General features: G+C 35.3%; 1 protein-coding gene across 2 annotated transcripts in view; it reads right to left on the reverse strand.

The window, feature by feature from the left end:
• The window catches only part of LOC145266592 (phospholipid-transporting ATPase ABCA3-like), a 178,699-nt gene that overhangs the window by 128,622 nt on the left and 25,424 nt on the right, over nt 1-24,653 (reverse strand). The gene's annotated exons all lie outside the window — the stretch shown is intronic.

A 24,653-nucleotide genomic window follows, 5' to 3' on the forward strand; every position in this document is an offset into this window, starting at 1 on the left:
ATATGAATAAGAAGAAAATGGCGCCCTTTTCAAGCAGAACAACTTCATTTCAGTTTTACAGTATTGAACGGTGTAGTATTGTGCCGTCGGATTCAGGGTTGTACTATTGTAATGTCAAGAACACGCAGAAAGGGTTGTAATCAACTGAATTCCTTCTAGTACACTGACAAAAAAAAGCTTAAACAGATATATAAATAAAATAAAAAGGTTATGTAAATGTTTTTAAAAAGACACGTAATCATTTGAGCAGGATTTTTTCCTTCTTTTGACACAATAACAAGTAACTTTCTTATTTTTTATTATTTATCTATTTATCTATTTTTGAAAGAGTGTCACGTGCAAGTGGAGAAGGAAAAAAAACAGTTATGCAAAGTTTGTGTCGAGAATTGTCTAAAGTTCCAACTTTTTTTTGGCTTTCACTTTAATAAGAACGTGAATTTATGAGGTGAACTTATTCGACAAAATATGATTCAACTCAAAAAAATAAATAAAAGCTAACATGAATTAAGATTAAAGTTAAGGTGTTATTGTGGACCCTCACCCCTTTTAAAAAACCTTGTTAAACTTTGTGACATATTTACATTCTATGGAGGTCAGGCACGAACGAACACCCAATAATTTTATTGTACCATATTTCTTCAAACAGAAACATAATTATCAAAGTATACTTACGCAAATAGATATGAAAAGTCTTTGTTAAAGTTTGTGCCATATTTCCATGGAGTACAGGCACGAACGCAGACCCCACAATTTTATTATACCATCCCTATTTAAGTTGAAACATACTTATCAAAGTATTCTTATGTACATCTATATCAAAAACCCTTGTAAACGTTTTTTTTTTCATTTTTTATTTCCATACTTTGGGGGCCAGGCGCAAACACAGACCCCACAATTTTTATGAACCACCGTTCTGCCAGATCAAGCATACCCATTCCTAATCCTCGATACATCTTCTATCATTATATGTAATCAGTTTTTTAAAATAGTCAACCATATAGGAGCCTATTCGTGACCAGACACACACACACACACACACACACACACACACACACACACACACACACACACACACACACACACACACACACACACAGACGTTCAGCTTTATATTATAGATATATAAAATAAATAAGGGATTCATAATTATATTTTGAGTTCTGCCTGCTCTGAGGATTAACCTTCAACCTCCAGAAGAGTGTAACTTACAACTGAAAATACAATTGCGAATTACTTAGGACTTTTACCCAATCATGGCTGATGGAAGCAGAGCATGCAGCCCCCGTGGATTAAATAAAACTTGAAATTCCGTGCAGATTCCTGCGTTCAACAAGGTACACCTGAAGAAGGCCATAGATTACATCGACTAAAATGTTGTGCGAATAACACTCAAGATGAGAACAATAGTCCAAAAAATCCAAATAATACTAATAATAAACAAAAAAACAAAAGGAGTCAAGTTATTATTTGGTGTATGTTCCTTGCAACGTACTCATCATCATCATCATCATCATCATCATCATCATCATCGCTATCACGTATTCGGTGGACGTGTATATAAACGTGTACAACAATGCATAAAAATCTTCATACTTCGGAGTAACATGACAAGGAAGTATTTTTTTTTTTTTTTTTTGTTTCTGTCAAAATTAAAGAATAGTCACTGATACCTCTGTAATCTACACGGAATGGGCTTTCTATAATAATAACTTGATGACGTCACTGATTGTCTCTCACTACCTGTTAGGCTAGCTGTTTCTTCTCCCCTTTGTTTAGAACAATGTTTCAAAAAGGGGAGAGGTCATTTTGGGCATGGCATGAAATTTAGATTAAGCAAAATAGTCCCCCCCCCCGCCTCCTCCCTCAGACACCCCTCCAACAAATTTATAAAACAACAGCAAAACTTGCTTGATAACAAAATGTCTAAACTGAGACACACACACACACACACACACACACACACACACACACATACACACACACACACACACACACACACACACACACACACACGCACACACAAAAAAAAAAAAACAAAGCAATGTAACACAAGATCAGAAAGTGGGGATCCAAGCACGCTCCGCTAAGACAACAATAGATTGGAGCTCAGTCGAGCACCTACTATGAAAATAACTATGAAACATAGAAAGACAAGCAACGTGTAGAATGAAAGAAAAAAAAAGCAAAAAAGAAAGAAAGAATTGTTAAAAAGAAACATGCTGCACACAATTTTTTTAAAACTCTTCCACTTTATTATCCAGACCCCGGGCAACACCAGGTAACCTTGCTAGTTAAAATAATATTAGTGCCAAGGGTACTGATGGGACGTTTACAGTATTCATCACGATTACGATACAATTTCCAATTCTGATTGCGATTCTTTTCAAATTTGTAAATATTTACTTGTAGAGGATTTTTTTTTTTATTGAATGGCCATAAAAACCTGTGCCATTTTTACCCGTGCCATTTTTACTTGTGACATTTTTCCAGTGTCATTATGATCTATTAGATTTTAAGTGGTCAATATAGTTTGCTGGAAGCATTGTCTGGTGTATATCTCTTCTCTATCTATCTATCTATCTATCTATCTATCTATCTATCTATTTTCTACTAGTATATATAAGAAACTTTGTCTGTGTGTGGGAATTCGTTCCGTATGGACTCGAAAACGATTTGGCCGATTTTTATGAAATTTCACACGAAAGTACTTTATGTGCCTAGCAGTGTTCATATAGGGTTTGTATCAGAATGTCTTCGATAAATATCAATAATAAAAAAAAAAATCCAATGAAAAAAGGAACAGACGATTTTGATTAAAGTTAACACCTTATACAGCCTAACATCACAAGCGCATTTGAGAAGTTTTATTACCACACCAGCAGACAGGTTCAGCATAAAAAAATTAACAGTATGTGCTTTGATATGACAGAAACGCATTCGAAATGAATATTTTTGTTTAATGCATAACAACAAATTCAAGCCATTATCACCGCACAAGCAGTAAGCCCAGGCACATAAAATCAACAGTAGGTTCTTTGATATGACAGGGGCGCGTTCGAAATAAATATTTCTGTTTATAGTACAACTGAACCATGATACTTGACTTTTGCATTTTAAACTTTAATTCAAGCCATTATAAATTTTTTTTTATAAAATCAACAGTAGGTTTTCTACAGTGCAATGTAGATGACAATGTATTGTGGACTAAGTCATTATAGGGAGGCATGCGAAGCTTCCTCCAGGTGCACTGTGATGCGTCCCCAAATAGAGCAGGCAATCAATTAATTTGATAATAAAAATTTGTTGATCATCATTCAATCCTAGGCAATGTAGGGTCTCCCTGCTAATATATATATATATATATATATATATATATATATATATATATATATATATATATATATATATATATATTACAATAGAAAAATGCGAGCATGAAAAGTAATATGGTTAAGCTTAAACATTGAAAAGTAAAGGACTAGCTAGTTGTTAAAACTGGAAATGAAAAGGACAAGATATTCTAGTAAAAAATATAACTTTATAACTTAAAATATTGCAGCATTAAGAATTGATTATATAATGTTATAAATTGAATTTTAAAAAAAGTTCTTAATGTTATAAATTTACTATCTTTTTTACTAGAATATCTTGTCTTTTTCTTTTCCAGTTTTAACAACTAGCTAGTCCTTTACTTTTCCATGTTTAAGCTTAACCATATTACTTTTCATATTTGCATTTTTCTATTGTAATCCATGATTTTTCCAGGTTTCCAATAAATTCAGTTTTAATTTCAGTCTTATTTTATTGTCCCATAAACACATATGTAATAACAATGTACGGCACTCATCTGCTTTCAATAAAATCCCCCCTCCAATTATTTCCCTTTCATGCTTTCATTAGTGAATTAGTAGCAACAGTAGTCGCTGAAGCGACGTGGTTGCTATGGAAACCAGTCATAAAAAGCGTCGCTCACCTCCTTACATATTTTTATGATTTTGAACACCAGAAAATTCATCATAACTTTTGTTTTACTGAACGAAAATTGAAAATTTTTTTTCACAATATAGCTGAGAAGGTGATATAAACTGTAATAATTGTTTGAAATTTGGTCGAAAAATTAGTGAGCGGTGAAGCTTTAAAGAAGTTCTAAATGACTAAAACTTCCATTTACGCATGTATTCAAACACTACTGTGTTTGAATGATATATATATATATATATATATATATGAAAATAGGATTTTGTCTAGGGGTTTAGATTTTTGTATTCCCCCTACGAGTATAAATAAAGAGAGAACACTTTCTGCCTTTGAAGTTTTGTTCTCTCAACTTAGACATAATGTTCCGAATCCCCCGGAAAAAATTGCTGGGATGAAATCTAATTTAGTTGCCTTAGCTCACCGATGCAGTAACAGTCCTGTCGATCATAGCGACTTTGTCTGAAACATAACGCAATTTAAAACTATGAAAGCGTTAAAGTCTAATACTGATATTCATATGTGCAAACCAGACAAAGATGCAGGAGTGGTGATTTTGAACAAATCGGACTACATTGAGAAAATGGTAGTTACTCTCAATGATGTTTCGAAATTTCGTAAACTCGGCCCCGTCGAATTGACGGATAATACTTGCAAGAACGAGGCTAAAATGCAAAGACGTCTACTTGCATTATTTAAAAAGAAGGTTTTTTGCAAGGACGTCTATGACAGGATTAGGCTCTCTGGGTCACAACGTCCCAGAATGTATGGTCTCCCCAAAATCCATAAGCAAGGTGTTCCACTGAGACCTATTTTATCACTGGTTGGTTCAGCACAACATTCTTTGGATCAGTGGATTGTGGAAATTCTGCAACCTGTGCGCGAGTTATATACCACGCATTGCATCCCAGATTCTTTTCGGTTCGTTGATTGTGTACGTGGGTTGGATTCAAATGCAGAGACGTCTTTTATGTGCTCATTTATGTGCTCACTGATGTCTGTAGTCTCTTTACCAACAAACCGTTGGTGAGACTATACGCATATGTACCGACACGCTTTATGATGGTCGCCTGACTGCTCCGCAGTTTTCTAAAGAGATTCTTATTGAACTCATTTTAATGTGCACTAAATCCGTGGAGTTTAGTTTTTGTGATATTATGTACTGTCAGGTTAACGGGGTTTCAATGGGGAGTCCATTGGCCCCAACTTTAGCGGATATTTTCGTCGGGTACCTTGAATCCGTTAGTTTTGTGATATTATGTACTGTCAGGTTAACGGGGTTTTAATGGGGAGTCCACTGGCCCCAACTTTAGCGGATATTTTCGTCGGGTACCTTGAATCCGTTATGTTTAATTCTACGACTAAACCCACTGCATATTTCAGATATGTTGACGACACTTTTGCTATTTTTCCATCGCAAAGTGAAGCATCAACATTTTTTAATAGACCGAGTTCACTATGGAAAGTAAGAAGGACAATTCGCTTCCTTTCTTGGATGTTCTTGTCGAACGATCAAGGGGGGCTTTCTCACTACAATTTATAGAAAGCCGACATTTACTGGCCTATATGTGAACTCGTTGTCTTTTGTACCAAAATCACGCTTAATTAATACTTTGGTACATAGAGCCCTCATGATTTGTTTGCCTAACAGATTAGACGCCAAACTCGATAAGATCAGGGAAATATTCATCAATAATGGTTATCCTGTTGACCTTATTGATGACTGTATTTTCAAAAAGGTTGCGGATTTTAAATCCCCTAAAATGTTTGGACCTTTGAAATGCCCGGTTTATTTAAAATTACCGTGGATTGGGGAAAAGAGTAATAGACTTTCCAAACAGATTCGCAGAAGTATTTACGACTGCTTTAATTCTGTGCCCTTGCATTTGGTATATACTACGAGGCCTGCTTTTCCGTCTTTTCGCAAGGATAGTTTGCCTTACATCCAAAACAGTAATATTGTATATCAATTTAAATGCCAGTGCGATGCTGGTTATGTTGGGCGAACATCCTTGCACCTTTTGACTCGTATAAACCAGCATGTTCCATCAAAGATCAGACAAGGGAGGATGGGGTCTGGTGGTCTCCCTCCTTCTGCAGCCTTGGACTCTGCTATTGGCCAGCACTTGGTTGACAACCCGTGCTGTGCTGATAGATATAAAATCGATTGGTTCGAGGTGCTACATAGAGTGGACTCCAAAAACTATTTAAAGATTTTGGAGTCTGTCTCTATCGCGGTGCGTCAACCTTCTTTGTGCCGGCAAAAAGAAACATCCAACGCATTGTTTCTCTTTGGGGAACTTTGAATTTTTTCTCCCGTTTTTTTTTTTTTCTCCTCCCTCGTTGTGCCAATATTTTAATCTTTTTTTAAACGTTAATAAATTTATTTTAGTGTCCCCGTACTTTTGGCACATTTAATAAGTTCCCCCTTAGAACTCTTTATTTTCGACATAATATTATTTTGTACACTATCAATTTTCTCCTGACGAGATGATAGCCGAAAGAGCTCTCGAGAAACTTCCGCTTACTATTTTTAATATATATATATATATATATATATATATATATATATGTATGTGTGTGTATATACATGTGTGTGTGTGTATATATATATATATATATATATATATATATATATATGTATTTTATATGTATTGTTTTCTTATCTGGTCTAGTCAAGTGGAGGATCAATATTGTTATATTTCGGGAAATTTCCTTCATCAGACATGTGTTAAACTTTCAAACGTGCATGTTATTATTAGATAAAACATTGAAATTAAAAGATGATGATGATGATGATGATGATGATATAGTAACAACACGTGTTTTAAATAAAATCAACATTACATTGATTATTCATTTCTGCCCGGAAGGATCGTAATGTGCGCTATATTTAGTTTAATTTAAATAGTAACATGCAAAGGGGGGGGGGGCGGAAGTTTTCTTTATGATGCCTTCGAATTTTTGTTAGATCAGAAGACCAAGGAAAACATGGAGAGTTATAAAGATGAGGACGTGAGAGAAATAAGGATAAATAAAGACCTGGTCAAAGATAAGCTGTTACATGTAAAACAGTTGAGGTATCAGGGTCAGTATACCGGGGAAAGAACAAGGAAAAAGCATGGAAAGAAGTAATAAGGATTGATTTGAGAGAAAGAAGAATAAACAAAGAGATGCGCAGAGATAGGGAAGCTTTGAAGTAAATTTCTAAAGGCCGTCTAATGTATGCTGGCATACAACACGGATGATGGTCTGTTAGGCGTAAAGAGTCGTAATGTGTGCTATATTTAGTTTAGTTTCATGTAAAAGGTGTGAAAAGGGGTGTAGAAGCATTTATGATACTTCCGATGCATGTGAAATCGGAAGGTAAAGTGGAAACACAGAAATAGAGTGATACGAATGAACACGAGAGAAAGAAGGATAAATAAAAGACCTGGCCAGAGATAAGTTAGTTCAGAAGTCAGCTTCTAAAAGTCGTCCCATACATAACAGCATGTAAATCAGATGATAAACTGATGATGAGGATTATGATGCTGTTGATGATGATTATAATCATGCTGCTGCTGTTGATGTTGATGTTGCTGGTGCTGCTGCTGATGATGTTGATAATGATAATGATGATGTTGATGATGATTGTAATGCTGCTGATGATTATAATGCTGTTGATGATGATGATGATGATGATGATGATGATTATAATGCTGGTGATGATGATGATGATGATGATGATGATGATGATGATGATGATGCTGTTGATGATGATGATGATTATAATGATGATTATAATGCTGTTGATGATGATTATAATCATGCTGCTGTTGTTGATGTTGATGTTGCTGGTGCTGCTGCTGAGGATGTTGATAATGATAATGATGATGTTGATGATGATTGTAATGCTGCTGATGATTATAATGCTGTTGTTGATGATGATGATGATGATAATGATTATTATAATGCTGTTGATGATGATGATGATGATGATGATGATGATGATGATGATGATGATTACGATGATGATGCTGTTGATGATGCTGCTGCTGATGATGTTGATAATGATGATGGTGAAGATAATGATGATAATGTTGTTGATAATGATGATGGTGAAGACAATGATGATAATGTTGTTGATGATGATCCTCCTCCTCCTCCTCCTCCTCCTCCTCCTCCTCCTCCTCCTCAACCAATAAGTATGCTCATCATTATCACTAATGGCAGCATAACACAACAGGTGTTTTGAATAAAATCCGTTTTCATCTTGGATACTTTGTGATTGAAGTGGAAGGATCAGATGAACAATGTCGGATATTGTCCGAGACTTTTTGTCTGTCCCGCGGATTAATTAAGTTTCAAATAATCTAATGGAAAATTAAACGAAACCTGTGTTTTGAGCACCAACGTTGCCAATGGCAACTGGGATGCAATTAGCTTCTGCTTCGCTCATAAAAGTATCATCAAGAGTTATCTTTTCAAAGAGATGGACTTAGTTGCTTATATCGTGTGCTAAAAGCTAAAAGAATACCCGTCCCAGGATGGGTAAAAAATTAATTTCCCAAATAGTTTTTCACCACTTTTGTTTCCCCTTACTAAGATTAAAAATCAAGATATAACGATACTAAACCATGGATGGAGTAGTGTTGCGATATCGGGGCTGGTGCATCTACCATTTGTCTCCCTCCCATTTAGCATCGTCATCATCTGATTTAGATGCTGACATGCTTTTAGAAATGCACTTCCGCACTTCCGCACGAATATTGCTAACATTTTAGGGTTACGTGGACCAAAATAAATAAAAATATATAATCTGAACGTGTCTTATATTGTTTTGCTCATTAGCTTTGCTTTTTAGTGAAAAGCTGGTTCTCCCAAACCTCCTTCTTTTAATCATTTCTTGAACAAAAAAAAAAACCCAAAAAACAAAAAAAAAAAAACACTACATATTTTCATACATTTCCATCTAAAAATTTTTCCTGAATATTTTTTTTTACATTTTTCATAAGAGCTCCAAAGGGTGGATTAAAACTTTGGCATGCCGGATGTGGCTCACGGGCTGTAGTTTGGAGACCTCTGCTTAACAACATGTAAATCAGATGCTAAACCGATAATGAGGACGATGATGATAATCCGCCTCCTCCTCCTCCTCCTCCTCCTCCTCCTCCTCCTCCTGCAACAGGTGTTTTGAATAAAATCAACATAACATTCATTATTCCGTTTTCATCCTGGATACTTTGTGATTGCACATCTGATCCTTCCACATCTATGTCGGATATTGTCCGAGACTTTTTGTCTGTCCCGCGGATTAATTAAGTTTCAAATAATCTAATGGAAAATTAAACGAAGCCTTTGTTTTGAGCATCAACGTTGCCAATGGCAACTGGGATGCAATTAGCTTCTTCTTCGCTCATAAAAGTATCATCAAGAGTTATCTTTTCAAAAAGATTAGCAGGGGTGCCCGGCGTTGCCCAGGTGTTTAGATGGTATAGTAAGGACCCCTGAGGTGGGGTCAAAACAACAGTAGAGAGGGTGCCTGAGTGTGTATAAGTGGCGTAGTAAGGAACCCTGGGGGGTGTAAAATAATGGTAGTAGTGGGGAGGGGGGGAATCAAAACAACAGTAGAGGGGGTGCCTGAGTGTGTATAAATGGCGTAGTAAGGAACCCTGGGGGGGGTAAAATAATGGTAGTAGTGGGGGGAATGAAAACAACAGTAGGCAGAGATGTTAAAAAGAAAGTGGTAGTAGACAGGCAGGCTCGAACCTGTAACACTAAGGAGAAAAAAAAGGTTAAAGAAAACGTGACAGTTGATGTCTCCATCGTCTGACCGGAAGTTTAGAACGTTGAAATTAAGTGAAGTCAATCCAATCGATATGATGGCTTGCGAAAATGACGACGCAAAAAGCGACCCCTCCTTGTAGAAAACTGGCTAGTTGAGGGTAAGGAATTAATGTTTTTGGCCATTTTTTCGATATTTGTTGTCTGAAGAAATGAGGCTTAAAACGATATTGGTTTGGTCTGGTTCTGATGCATCTGTGAAAAGTTTTTGCGAGGCATACAAACACACACATACACACATTTTGTCTTTTATACAATAGACTAGAGGAGGGGGTACCTGGTGTTGCCCGGTTGTTTGGAGGTGTGTTGGGGAGGGGGATTGATCAAAACAACCCTATTTAAAAAAAAAAAAACGTTGGCCGGGTGTTTGGAGGTGTAAAAGAAAAAAAATAGTTTTAGTAGAAAGGTAGGCTTGAAACACAAAGCCTTGACGCGAAGGTGGAAAGGAAATGGAAAAAAACTCCTGTGACCTAACCATCTCGGCCACGAGGGGAGAGGAAGTGATTAGTATCTTAAGTTGACGTTTATAAAGTGAAATTAACAGGTGTGAGAAAGTTAAGTAGCGTGATGTTTGACCTAGTTTTGCGCTGGAAGCTAGTTTCTGTTCCCCCCGCCCCATCATTTGCTTTTCAAAGACGCGACGATCGAAAAATCTCTCAAAAATAGCTTGTAAAAGTCGGGTAAATTAAAGATAGCCACGACCCCTGTTCTTAAGTCGTAGATATTATGATTTAGACGTGATATAAGAAATTTTAAGAAGACATGAGCCAACCGAGAAGGCCGGTGAAAAAGCCTTTTGCGGACATACAGAAAAATGCACACACACACACATTTTGCCTTTTATATATATAGACTAGCGGGGATACCCGGCGTTACCTGGGTGTGGAGAAGTTTTATCGTAAGGGTTATTGATCAATGGAGCCCTAAAAAAAATGTTTAAAAGAAATAAATTAACTGACCCCCTAAAAAAATGTAAATAGCAGCAAGTATCCGTGCGAGCACAAAAAAAAAAAAATAATAAGCAGGCAGACAGGCTCGAACTTGTAATGATAAAAGGAAAAGTATGTGAAAAAAAAAAGCAAACAGTTTTGTCACCGCGCCCAGCGTGACATACAATGTCGCTGCTATTCAAATTAAGGTTAGTCATTGCAAAGCATATGATGATTACAAAAATATCAATGAAAAAAGTTACCCCTCCTTGTAAAAAACGGCCCAGTTAAGGATGAAAGAATGAATGTTTTTGGCCAATTTTTTGGATATTTGTCGGACGAGAGACTGAACTTTCAAACGATACCAATTTTGTCAGTGTTGGTTGTGTTGAAAGTTTTAGTGGAACATACAAACATAAGTCCTACCTAACTAATATTCCTGGTGACCCAAGTGCAAAAGAGATTTAGACAATTGCACTTAAGGGAACAAAGAGGATACTAAAAAGAGCTCTCGGTTGGTTTCAATAAAAAAGCGGGGCAATGTTGGCAGCTGGTTTAGCTGCCCCATACCCAGCATTACAATCTTCAAAGGAAGAAAAATAAAAATAATAAAAAAGGGAAAAGAAGTGATGGAGTGATTCCAATATTTTCCCCGATTCCAATACAATTACCAATTCTGTATTAAATTCCCGATTCCGAGACATTTACAGATTCCGATTCTTTATAAATCTAAAAATATTTAACTATATAGCTGTATTTTTCTCTGATTACCGTAGAAACACGCATGTTAAATGTGCAGATATTTTCCTGAACGTAAAAATATACTTGTGAGGAAAGATCTATTGACTTTTAGCTTCACTGTTGGTTTAAAATCAATAAATATTTATTATTTTATCATTTTTACCAGCAATGGAAGATTTTGCTTCAAACAAAATCAAATAAAAAAGATAATTAAAAGGATCATTTTGATTGTTCCAAAATCAAATTAGATCTGCCACGGCCTACTCATAAATATGGCGCCATATATCACATTTACTGATTTCTTTTATTATAAATTTTTTTATTATCTTCCCTCATGAGTTGAACCAGTGTTTTTTCTCTATTTGCATCTTGTATAATTTTGGCCCTTCTCCTCTACTGATGAGAAGCATTTAACTCCGAAATGCCACGGCATAAAGAGTTTTTTTTCTTAATTTTCCCCATTTAACTTTTTTAACTTACTGTTTTAACTGCATCGGCAACCACAACACTCCAAATTGTAGAGCTATGGTAATCTCGGGAAGACAAGTAAAGACGGTAATTCCCATTGTTTTCCGTCTTGATTCAGGGGTGCATCCCCCCTCGTGAGTTAAACACGGCCCCAGATACCAGCCTGGAAATTTCTATGACTCTGCATGGTACATACAGTGCCTAGACTTCCCAAATGGTAACCCATCTAGTACTGGCCAGGCTCATCGTAGCTTAACTTTAGTGATCTGGCGAGAGCCGGTGTTCAACGTGATTGTACAGTATATATATATATATATATATATATATATATATATATATATATATATATATATTATTATTATTATTATTATTATTATTATCAACAATTCCTTTCTGTTGCAAGTTTAGAATATAATTGTCTATAATACCAACTCAATTATAATCATTTAAAATAGTGCCCCCAAAATAGGCTAAAAACTAAATTGTAGGAGGATGTTCTTGACTGTAAGGGTTGTACAAAACTAAAAACTAAGTATAAATACGAGATCCATTTAATATGGAGGGAAAAAATAAACGTGTTCACAAAGGATTGAAAAACTTGTTGGGAATAGTTTTAAGCGTCTCTGAGGAGTGACTGGATGGAAGATTTACAGTTCTATGGACGAGAGGTAATTGTCCATCCTTTCACGAAACAGCTGTAAGAACGTAACGCCAAAATGAGTGAATTTCTATTCATGTAGGTTGTGATTTTATTCAATTTACGTATATATATATATATATATATATATATATATATATATATATGTATGTGCTGATGATATAATAAAGTTATATATTCCACATCTTTAATTTTATCGTTTGCTCCTCTTAATAGTGTTGAGCTTTTCTTATCGTGAAAAGTTTGACTTTGTTAAAGATTTTCTCTTTGATAACATAATTATTTTTATTTTTGAGAATATATTCCCAAAACTTGTTCTAAGGTCATTCTTGGTGCGGGTTTTATTTTTACTATTAACTGATCTGCATATTCCAAGGATAGTACAGGGTGGGACAATAAAATTGTCACCCTAGAAAAGACGACATGATACCATTTCCGTTTAATGAAAACCATTTTTCTTTTTTGTTGCAGATCAACTACTAGTTGGCCAGTTGTGTACAAATCCCAAGAGCGATACGAGCCTTCTATCATGTTTGAAAGTGACACAAAGCACAACAAGCGAGATTGGAGATATGCTGCTGTACAACTCATGCTTTTTATGAATCCAATGTTTTGACAAGCTCCTGGGTTTGACCTTTACTCCTGATCTGAAATGGAACACGTACATCAGGTCTGTTGCCAAGGAGGCTGGGAAAATGGTGGGATGCTTCTATCGCTCCAGAAGATATCTCACTACTGATGCAATTCTCTATCTGTATAAAAGCCAAATACGTCCAAGGACGGAGTACTGCTGCCACATCTGGGCAGGAGCTGCTAAAAAAAGCCTATCTTGCCTAGACAGAGTACAAAATAGACTTCGTAGCTTAGTGGGGGATGCCCTTTTCTCTTCCCTGCAACCTCTCTCTCACAGAAGAGACGTTGCAAGCCTGTCTTTGTTTTATCGTTATTTCCATGGCAAGTGCTCGTCTGAGCTCCAATCTCTGCTACCCCCTCACCAATCTTTCACGAGAAACACCCGTCTGGCTGAAACTACTGTCAATAATTTTCCCCACTCTTTATCTGTGCCTAAATCCAAACGTAGATTCCACGAGCAGAGCTTCTTTCTCAGAAGTACACAATTGTGGTACTCTGTTCCATTTGCCTGTTTCCCACCTAACTACAACTTGGATGTCTTCAAGTCCAACATAAACAAATTCCTTAAAAACCGCCCTCTTAAATAAGACACTCTATCAAATCTCCAATACTAATGATTACTACAATACTATCTTATTGATTACTGTACACGCAATAACCCTTATCCCTGAGTGGCTTCCGCGCCTTGATAAGTGGTGACCTCCATGTATAAAAAAAAACAAAAAAAAACAGGACCATTGCCGCACCCTCAGAATGTATCGCTAGATTGTCACGAATAACAGGGACATGCCCGGGGTGATGAAAACAAAGTTTCCAGCCACGGTTATGGTCTTTAGTGTGATTACAAGTAAGGGCCACATCATGCCACCTCACATCTTCAAAGTCAGCTTGAAAGAAAGTGTGCCTGGATGAACTGAAGAGTGCAGTGATCCCCTGGTGCAATCAGGTGGCGGCTGGCCTACCCTGAATGTGGCAGCAGGACCTACAAGTCCAAAGAGACCCAGGCTTGTCTTCAGAAGGAGTGCTACGACTTTGTACCCTTCTCTTACTGCCTCCTCTTCCCCTGACTTGAACCCGCTGGACTACTTCGTTTGGTCATATGTCGAGAACATCACAAACATGACCTGCCACAACACCAAAGCCAGCATAATCACCGCCACCCGCAAAGCTTCTGTGGCGCTTGTGGAAAAGGCATGCTCCCAGTTTTGGACCCGTATCGAAGTGGTGATTGCGGCTGTAGGCGGCTACATTGAATAAATGTCAGCTCAACTACATAATCAAGTTACCTGAATTGATTTTTTCAATAAAAGTTTCAAAATAAAGCTGTAGTGTTGCTTTCTTTAGGACGACATTTTTATCATTCCACCCTGTTTGCTTCCAAACTAACGTATCTCTGTCCAGGTCTTTATTTATCCCTCTTTCTCTGAAATCCATTCTTATTACTCCTTTCCCTGTTTACTTTGGCCTTTCCCTGCCAATTGACCCTGCTACCTTAACTATTCGACATCTACTAACCCAAGAACTCTCATTCAATTGTTTCAGTGTGACCAAACCAATAAAGTCTCCTGAGTCAGCTTCTATAAGGCAGGTCCGATAAACCCTGCATTATTTGAGTGACCAACTGATGACAGACTTGCAAATGAGAAATCTCAGCCCGACCAAATCAAAACGCTTCAAACTGGACATAATCAATTAGGGCTTATCTCACCCTATACGAGGCACACAACTCCAACTGACTGTGAAACGCCCAGGAAGCCAACTAACCTCCTCCACTACCCATCTGCTGGTTCACATATAGACATTGACCCAGGAAAATGATAGACGGAGAGGTGAACTTCACTGTTTGTAAATAACAAATAGTGTGATTTTAAGTTATGTATTACATTTGTATTTTGTGTCTAAAGATTAGCCATTTTGGAATATCTTTTTAACGTTGAAGCTTGTCCGAATGGTTATGAAGCAATTGCAGCACCAAAGAGATGCGTCGTATAATAAAGCACATGTTGTGATATATGATTGTCTTAATTATTGTGGAATGACAATATATATAATCCATTATTAATACTGAAAATCGTTGGGCTTAATTCACTGGGTTTAATTGGTATATAAACAATACCTAAATTTAATAAGTAAATTCCTGGTTAAAATAAATTATATATATATATATATATATATATATATATATTGATATAAATTATAAACATAAATTATATATATATATATATATATTCATATAAATTATAAACATAAATTATATATATATATATATATATATATTCATATAAATTATAAACATAAATTATATATATATATATATATTCATATAAATTATAAACATAAATTATATATATATATATATATACATATAAATTATACACATAAATTATATATATATACATATAAATTATACACATAAATTATATATACATATAAATTATACACATAAATTATATATATATATATACATATGTATATATATACATATAAATTATAAACATAAATTATATATATATATATACATATAAATTATAAACATAAATTTTATATATATATATATATATATATATATATACATATAAATTATAAACATAAATTATATATATATATATATATTAAAAACATAAATTATACGTATATACTATATATATATATATACATCTTTTATTTTCTTCCTTTGAAAATTGTAATGCTGGGTATGGAGGAGCAGCCAAACCAGCTGCCAACATTATCCTGCTTTTTATTGAAACCAACCGAGAGCTCTTTTTAGTATCCTCGCTGTTCCCTTAAGTGCAATTGTCTGGATCACACGTGTGTGTGTGTGTGTGTGTGTGTGTGTGTGTGTGTGTGTGTGTGTGTGATATCTTACTGATTGTGTACAATCCTTATTTCATTTTTGAGCCAAATAAATTACACCTGAGTGGAGTTGTTTCAGAAAAATTTTTTTTTTTTTTTAATCTCCAAATGCTTTACGTAACGTATAAAAAGAAAAGTTTTAAAATAAAGCTGTAGTGTTGTTTTCTTTAGGGCGTCAATTTTATCGTTTTACTTTGTATTCCCAAAAATTGTTTTGCAGACACTCTTGATATTTTACTATGAATTGATGTGCACATTCTCAGTCATTTGTCTAGATGGCTTAATAAGATCACCACAAGAAAACGAATCAAAATAGTTAAAATGATTGCATTTTCCAAAAAAATTAGGCGTGAGCATTTATTGTTGAATTTTCTCCTATATCTCACCATGATATCCATTTAATGAAGTTTGATATGTCAGCTCGACCAGGAAAATAGCTTTCACAAGTTGAGTTGTCTCATAGAAAAATAGCAACAGCTAAATTAATGTTTTTCTTTTTTTTTTCATCAGACCATTATTCTCATCTTGAGTGGGATTTTTGTTATACCGGCCATTCTATGTATAAGGAAAATTACACCGCTTCTCACTATATATATAGTAATTTATAAAATATATATGGCGATTAAGCTACACTGAATATTCGGCGTACTAACTAGCTCTACCTACGCATTGAGCACTTTTGAAGTAAATACTTAAAGTTTACGCATAAATCTATACTTTCGTATATTAATTTCATGTGAGTAAATGAAGTAGTTATATATATATATATATATATATATATATATATATATATATATATATATATATATATATATACAGTGCCAGTAATGTCTACACCGGTGAGAAGGAGCGACAGTACTCCACTGCCTAGCTAAGCGCTAGTCAGTTATACCCGTATTCCTACCTTTGTACCTGTGACGTTAATACACTTCGTTTGTTAAACCAACCTTGACTTGATTTTCTTCTTTTACTATTGTGTTATGACACAACAATTTTCACAACGTTTCGGTCGATGTAACCTCTGACCTTCTTCAGGTGTATCCTGTCGAACTCTGTCGAATGTTTCTGTCAAACCAAGAATTTGGATGTAATTTCTAACAGTCGTCCGATGAATCCAAATAATATGAATAACCAATCTTCATCTAAAAAAATTCAGAAACGCAGCTAAAATAGCTGTTATAAGCTGCAATAATTATCTCGCAGAAAAATAGAAACAGATAAATTAACATTTTGTTTATTGTCACTAGGATGCAGAACTTTGAATGGTAGCTTACAGTTAGCTTGCACGTTAATTTAGTACTAGCAGTTCAACCCAGCTTTGCACGGGCCCTATGTAGGTATTGTTCATAACTTATATATATATATATATATATATATATTAAAAAGTTTGACTCATGTCCAGGTAACCTACATTTAAAATTTCAAGTGTTTAGACCCAAAATTAGCGGAGGAATTTGGTAGAGTCTGCAAAGGTCAACTCTTTCAACTTTGACCTCTTGGCAGCCAGAATTTCGCTCCAAAACTGATTAAAAAGCTTGCTGCATGTCCGAATACCCTTTATGTCAAATTTTAAATGTTTAGACCAAAAATTGGCTGAGAGGTCAATTTTTTATTTTTTTTATTTTGACCTCAATTTTGACCCCTTTAAATTTGTTTTGGGCTCAAATCAAGTTAAAAAGCTTGATCTATGTCCAAGGAAGCTATATCTAAAATTTCAAGTATTCAGACCCACAATTGGTGGAGGAGTTTGGTAGAGTTTTCAAAGGTCAAATAGTTGAACTTTGACTCCTTGACAGCCAAATTTCTGGCCAAAAACAGATTAAAAAGGTTTTCCCAAATCTCAGTACCCCTATGTCAAATCTCAAGTGTGTAGGCTGAAAACTGACAGAGTAATTTTGTAGGGAAATGTACACACACACAGACAGACACACAGACAATTTCACTTTTATAGATATATAGATTTAGGGCAATATCTTTGTTAGATATTTTGTGTAAATCAGACCCAGCTATAATTTTACGGTTATATCTTATGAGGTGACTTCAATAAATTTCCAGATTTTTTCGTACTGTCACTTTTTGATTGTATACACATGAAAGTCTAGTTCCCTTCAAAGTAATCTCCTCTGGCTGCAATACACTTGTTGTAACGTCCCAACAACTTCTGGAAGGCCCCATAGAAGTCCTCTTGTGTAAGCGTGTTAATGACCTTCATTACAGCCGCTTTCATTCCCTCAAGTATCTCATAACGACAGCCTCTACGGTTTTCCTTAATCTTAAGGAATAACCAAGAGTCACAGGAAGCAAAGTCAAAAATATAGAGAGGGTGAGGAACTGTCTTAACACCCATCTCCATCAAATAGTCTGTGACAAAGATGCAATCGTGGACTGCACCCTTAAGACAAACTTCCCGCAAATCTTCCGTATTTTCAGTTCCTCACAAATAATTTTAACTACAGTTCCCACACTGACATCAAACTGTGCACTTATTGTCTCTATAGACACATGATGATCCTTATCTATGAAATTCTTTATTTGGCGAATCAACTTTGGTGTTCTGACTTCCTTACTCCTCCTACAGCTCTCATAATCTCTCACAGACTCCCTGCCTTCCTTGAATCTCTTATGCCACTCAAAAACTGATGCCCAATTTATGCAAGATGATCTAAAAGTAGATTGAAGTATTCCATACGTTTCTGTGCCATTTTTTCTAAGTTTAATACAGGATTTTATTGCATATCGTTCTTCCCAAGTGTCCAGATTGCATTTTTAAAATTCACGAGCTGTGATAATCAGGCTTTAGTAGGGTGTATTCTAATTCCTGCTGCAGCTGTTCATTTGAACGTGAAATCATAAAAATTGGTCAGTCGTCTCATAATATGTTCAATAACATACTGAATTTTCAAGAGTCAACAACAATTTTAAATGTCTGTACAAAAAAGTCTGGAAATTTATTGAAAGCACCTCGTTTATGACAACATTGGGTTTGAAACAACTGTAGTCAAAGTGTTATCAATAAAAGACAAAGTGTATAAGTAAATTCATAAATTAATGCTGACGTTCCTCAAGATTTCATCCTGGTCCGAACTTTCTTCCTGATCTTCAACAATGATATTCCAAATCACATTCTTATATTATTCGTAGATATTTATGCAGACGACACCACCATCTATAGCAACAGGAGGGGTTGTGATTAGGAATAGTTATGTAATGTATTTTTGTCCCCCTCAAATTTATCGAAGCTAAATTCTGCTGATTAAGTGCACATCAGCATAAGTTCTACAAATATATATATAGGGAAAAGGTACGGTATTAAATTGACATTCTAAAGCGTGTCGCCACAAATGCCGAATGTTCTCTCGTAAAAGGACATTAGTAAATGAACCCGAACTTTGAATGAAAACATGAAGTAAGTGTGAACGCAGACTTGTAACTTGTAAATATTCAACAAACCTTGGTGAATCAGTGAGCAAATATTTAGTTTATAGAGCATGAACAGGTTCATAAGTATTTGGTAGCCGTAGACAAAATTAGTCTAAGCTGGATTCATTCCTTATGTTTTTTAGGAAGTAAAAATTTCGCCCATGTATGGAGTACTGTTGAACATTGAGAACATTGCCAAGGCTGCTGCGAGGAAGGCGGGCTCTCCCTACCATGCTAGAAAACTACTTACGCCTGAAAGTATCTCGTACCTCTATAAGGCCACCATTCGCCCATGTATGGAGTACTGTTGTCACATTTGGGCTGGTGCATCTGCTACTAGTCTCTCACTCCTGGACAAGGTTCAAAAGAGAGTCGCCAACTTGATAGGTCCTGAACTGTCATCTAAGCTTCAGCCTCTGTCCCACCGACGAAATATTGCATCCCTCTGCCTGTTTTACAAGTATTTTAAAGGTGAATGCTCTGACGAACTACGAACACTTGTACCCCCTCAACGTAAATACCCCTGACAAACCCGACAAACAGCTAAATCCCACCCCTACACAGTAGAGATCCCCAAGTGTAAGAAAACCTTCTACTCCAATAGTTTCTTCCCCAGAACTGCTAGACTTTGGAACTCCCTTCCGGGTTCCTGCTTTCCCAACTGTACTGACATGCAGAAGTTCAAGTGTAATGTGAACAGACATCTTGCTGCTCATCTCCCTTCATAATATCCCTACAACTTATGTCCCTGATAGTAGCCCCTACTTCAAAGTGGCACTGTGCTTTGTTTGGAGTGAAAATTGAATAAAAAAAAAAATTGAAAAAAAAAAAAAATGCTAGGTCTAAGTGAACTGGAAGGCCTTATCTTATCTTTTTAGAAAACTATTTTTTCTTATGGAAGTATCAAAAACGCTTCTGGATCTGGATTTCATTCTTAGAAGTGTTATAAAAAATTTCTAAAGAACCAGTAGTGACAAAATTGTTGAGGTCATTTATAATAACTAGGGCTATGACAACAGCATATTCTTTTCATTGTTTTGACTCTCGGGTATATATCCGACACGGTTAGACAAAATAATTAACCGAAAACTATATCACTCTACATAAAAACATATAAGATATCAATGGATATATACTTGAGAATCAAAACAAGGAAAAGAATATGCTGTTGTCACAGCCCTAATAACAACCCACATTTTCTGGACACTGGCACTTACAAAGAAATTTACATTGACTGAACGATTGTCTGCAACAACAGCCCAACAATTACTAACCTACCTGTGCCTGAAACTGTATGTATATTTTTTTCCTAGAACTGCCCGTCTATGGAACACAATACTGTGGGGTTGCCTCCCAACTTACTATAACATGGCGGTTTTCAAGTCTAACGTAAACAAGTTCATATTAAGCCGTCCTATTAAATAAACAAACACGGTTCAAGTTCCATCATTTCTGATTATCAGAGAGTTGTCTCACCGACCACCTAGCACTCATTGTCTTATCTTTGAGTGGCCTTTGGGCTTTGATAAGTGATTGCTTTTCCTCCTACCCCAGTAAAAAAAAAAAAAAAAAAAAAAATGTCTTGGCGATTGACACGATTCAATTTCAAAAAGGTGATATTCGTTTCATTAATGTGAAAAACATTTCGTAGATGACGATAACGTGACAAAGATTTAAATTAAGGCTAGTCAATCGAAAAGAGGTGATGACTTTTGAAAATATCGGCGAAAAAGGCGACCCCTCCCTGTAGAAAAATGCCCAGTTGAGGGTGAAGGTATTAATGTTTTTAGCCAAGTTTTTGATATTTGTTGTCCGAAGGGTTGAGCTTCAAAACGATATTGATTTCGTGAAAATTCGTCGCTGATGTCGAAAGTTTTAGGCACACATACATATATACATACATACATACATACATACATACAAACATACATTTAAACAGAAAGGTGAGATTTATATTATAGATTTTTATCTCTCCGTCTCTCTCTGTCCATCTTTGTATCTTTCTCTCTTTTCTTCTTCTTTTACAGTCTTTCTTCGTAACCCTCTCTTTATTTTTCGTCCAACTCATTCCTCTTTCTTTGTCTATTGTGTTGAAAAAAAAGCTAATTTATATACTGGAACCGCCCCTTTTAAATTTAATATTGTAATGTCATGGTTATTGCTTCTGGGCAACTCTAAATAGAACAAAACAATGATATTCATGATTCCGGGTAATTCTATTCCCTCTACCCACTTTCTCGATAAAATGAAGAGAAATTACGTTAATAAAGAAAATAGTCCAAAGCAATAAAATATTATCTTGTAAATCACATTTACTGATTGTGTACAACATGCAGTTTAAAAAAAAATATGCTACTCCTACTAATTTACCAAATATCTGAATATTAATTTATTTGTCCGTACGTCCAGTGTCACAAAAATACCATCATCATTATCGCAAACAATTATTAATGAGAAACGAATTACCTCTTTAAAGTCAGTTAAAAACCATTAAAACCATTTCGTCTCCAAAAAGTAAAAAAAAAAACAAGCAAAAAAACAAAAACAAAAAAAACATGGCTGTTTCAAATTGGACATTTTTAGTTTATCTATCTATCTATATATCTATAAAAGTGAACGTGTGTGTGTGTGTGTGTGTGTGTGTGTGTGTGTGTGTGTGTGTGTGCATTTCCCTACGCAATAACTCTGTTAATTTAAAGTGGGTACTGAGATTTGGGAAAATCTTTGTGATCGGTTTTCAGTCAGAAATTTGGCTGTTAAGGGGTGATAGTTCAACGATTTGACCTTTGAGAACTCTGCCAAACTCCTCTGATAATTTTGGGTCTAAACACTTGAAATTTTAGATATAGGTTCCTTGGATGTGGATCTAACTTAATAACTTGATTTAAGCCCAAAACAATAAATTTTAAGGGGTCATAATAGAGGTCAAAGTTTTTAAAAAATTGACCTTTGCAGTCTCTACCAAATTACTCAGACAATTTCTGGTCTAAACATTTGAAATTTTACATAAAGGGTATTCAGAGATAGGGCAAGCTTTTTAATCGGTTTGGGTCGAAAACTTTTAGTTACTAATATATAAATGTATGTATGTATGTATGTATGTATGCATGTCTGCCTAAAATTTTCGACAGAGGCAACGGATTTTACCAAGAGCAGTATCGTTTTAAAGTTCGACCTTTCAGTCGACAAATATCGAAAAATTGGCTAAAAACATTAATATCTTCACCTTCAACTAGGCACTTTTCTACAGGAAGGGGGTAGCTTTTTTCGCCAATATTTTTTAAAGCTATTCTCTCCTTTCGATTGTCTAGCCTTAATTTAAATATAAGTCACTTCAGATTTGGCGGTGGTCATAACCGCAAAGACGTCAGTTTTTTTTTCCCCCGTCCTTTTCCTCCTTCACGGTACGGGTTCGAGCCTGCCTTCCTACTACCACTTTTTTTTTTTTTTTTTTGCTCAACATACACATCCAAACACTCGGGCAACGCTGGGTTGAAATACTAGTATATCTATTAAAGTGTGTGTGTGTGTGTGTGTGTGTGTGTGTGTGTACATTTCTCTACCAAATAACTGTCACTTTTCAGTCAACAGACTCGAAATTTGATATATGGGGTATTGAGATTTGGAAAAATCCTTTCAGTCTGTTTCGGCCAGAAATTTGGCTGTGAAGGGGTTAAAGTTCAGCGATTTGACCTTTGAGAACTCTGCCAAACTCCTCCGCCAATTTTGGGTCTAAACACTTGAAACGTTAGATATACGTTACTTGGACCTGGATCTAACTTTATAATTTGATTTGAACCCAAAACAGTAAATGTTAAGGGGTCATAATTGGGGTCAAATTTAAAAAAGAAATTGATCTTTGCGGTCGCTAACAAATAAGTCAATTTTTGGTCTATTTGAAATTTTACATAAAAGGTATTCAAACATAGGGCAACTTTTTTAATAGTTTTTTTTTTCTGAAAATTTGGCTACCAAGAGGGTCAAAGTTCAAAAGATTTGATCTTTGCGGTCTCTAGCAAACTATTAAGCCAATTTTGGGTCTAAATATTTGAAATTTTAAATAAAGGGTATTCAGACATGCAGCAAGCTTTTTAATCAGTTCCTGGGCGAAAATTTGGCTGCCAAGAGGTCAAAGTTGAAAGAGTTGACCTTTGCAGATTCTGCCAAACTCCTCCGCCAGTTTTGCGTCTAAACACTTGAAATTTTAGATGTAGGTTACTTGGATATGGGTCAGACATTTTAATTTGATTTCAGCTCAAAACAATAAATGTTAAGCGGTCAAAATTAAGGTCAAAGTAAAAGAAAATTTGACCTCTGCCGTCTCTAGCAACTTTTCTCTATGGTAGTTAATGAAGCCTATTATATAGAAAGACATTATAAATTGTCAAATAAAAAATAAAAGAGAAGTCTGTCCGCAGTCAAATGGGACCGAAGAATAAAAAGAGAAAGCCAGTATGAGAACCTTCATCATCGGCTTAATTAGAAAAAGTGATTTCAGATTAAATTTTAAAGAAATTAAGATCAGGCTAAGCGGGAGGGAAAACAACAAAAAAAAAATCAATCCGTGAAAGTTCGTATTGCTCTGACCGGAAATTGCCTAGACAGAACGAAACAGATCTTTCTATAAAGTGTTAAATTCGATGTCATTATTAAAAAAATGTTGGAATAGTGATGATTATAAAGTTTTAAGTGCGGCAGAATCTTAGCTCATGAGCCGAAAAGTCATGATGATGATAAAGATGACAAAATAATAATAATAATAATAATAATAATAATAATAATAATAATAATATTAATTTAGTAATTATAGTAACAAATTTAGTAATAATGATAATAAATTTAGTAATAACGACTGGGGAGAGACTTCTCTTTGGGCAACTGCACTGCCCGGAAAAAAACAATTTTCATTATTTCAGCTGTTTTGAAGCTTTTCCAATTGGATTATATGCATCGTCACGCTGGACTTATTTTGGACTCCATTCTCTCTAAAGAACTATTTTGCATTTCGGATTAACTTGAGAGGATTTTCATTCAAGCTGACATATTATGCGCGGTTTGTTTTTATATATATATTTTTTTATTTGGCAATTTATAACTACAATAAATTGCGGTTTCAATAAATGCCTAAACTAGCAAATTCTAGCATTGCT

The sequence above is a fragment of the Euprymna scolopes genome, chromosome 41 (assembly GCF_053919585.1).
Source record: "Euprymna scolopes isolate OS-2025 chromosome 41, ASM5391958v1, whole genome shotgun sequence".
NCBI classification, from domain to species: Eukaryota; Metazoa; Mollusca; class Cephalopoda; order Sepiida; family Sepiolidae; genus Euprymna; species Euprymna scolopes.